The following is a 1,156-nucleotide window of genomic DNA, read 5'->3' on the forward strand; positions in this document are numbered from 1 at the left end:
ATTTAAGTAGCTTTTATAAACGTGCCTTGGATAAAAACACTACTGATGTGCATCTTGAGACAAAAAAAAATATTTTAAGATCAGCCAGTTCAAGTTGCTTTCAGTTAAAACAGCCCAGACATGCATTTTAGTCTGGGACTAGTCTTGACCAGCCTTGTCTGTGAAACCGGGGGATAGCGTCTTTACACCTTCTGCTTTAGTTTTAATTAACTCCATAAACAATACCACTGTATGAAAATAACACACGCTTCAATTTGAACGGTTATTGGTTATTTAAAAAAAATTCTCACCGTTGTCTCTATACAAGCGGCCACCTTGCCAACAACATCTCGTTTTGACATCTCGCGTGGTTCTGTGTGATTTGGACAACTTCAAGTTACGCCCCCTTCTAGTTACGCCCCTCTCTTGCAGTCCGCAGACAGACCCTTCTCCGCTGAGCAGAGTCTTCTGAGGAGAGGCGAGCAGCTCACGGTATTTCTCATATTTACACAACTATCAAACACACTTTATACAGTTTGTTTAAGTGACATTTTACAGACTCATGTCTGTGTTGTTTTCATCCGGTTCAGCGCTACTTGTGCGTCTTTTCTGGCGTCTTTCTGCTGAAATAAACATTTAGTGCAGCAGCAGCAGCATGTGAGGAAAATATGAGGAATTAAATCAGACGATTTTGTGAGCTTTTATGCGTTCGTGCGATTGTTTCTATGTTTGTAGTGAGAACTGTTGCTGAATGTCAAGTTAAAACATTGATCTGTGAGGGGAATGATCTCAAGTGTTGCTGCTGCCATTTTATTTCTACACTTTTGACATCTTTGGCAGATTAAATCCGTTAGTTTGTTAAAATATACTGAAACAGAGACTGCTAACGTTACATTGAGCCTATAATGAGCCGCGTGAGACATCCATACATAAATGTTAATATAGCGAAATATGAATCAATGTGACACTGAAATCATTAAATATTGCTTTGTGCTGCTCTTATTTGAAGATGTTTTATGGTCATTGTTTGTTTCTGTACAAAACTGTAACATGTTAATGATCTAATTACTTAATTGTAATGAATAGTTATTAGAAAATCTAACTATTTAGATTAGACATGCATATTATGGTGCTTTACGGCAGTTATTTACTTTAGCGTTAGTTTTTTGTATTATTT

Source organism: Sinocyclocheilus anshuiensis, unplaced genomic scaffold (genome assembly GCF_001515605.1).
Source record: "Sinocyclocheilus anshuiensis isolate Anshui unplaced genomic scaffold, SAMN03320099.WGS_v1.1 scaffold380, whole genome shotgun sequence".
NCBI classification, from domain to species: Eukaryota; Metazoa; Chordata; class Actinopteri; order Cypriniformes; family Cyprinidae; genus Sinocyclocheilus; species Sinocyclocheilus anshuiensis.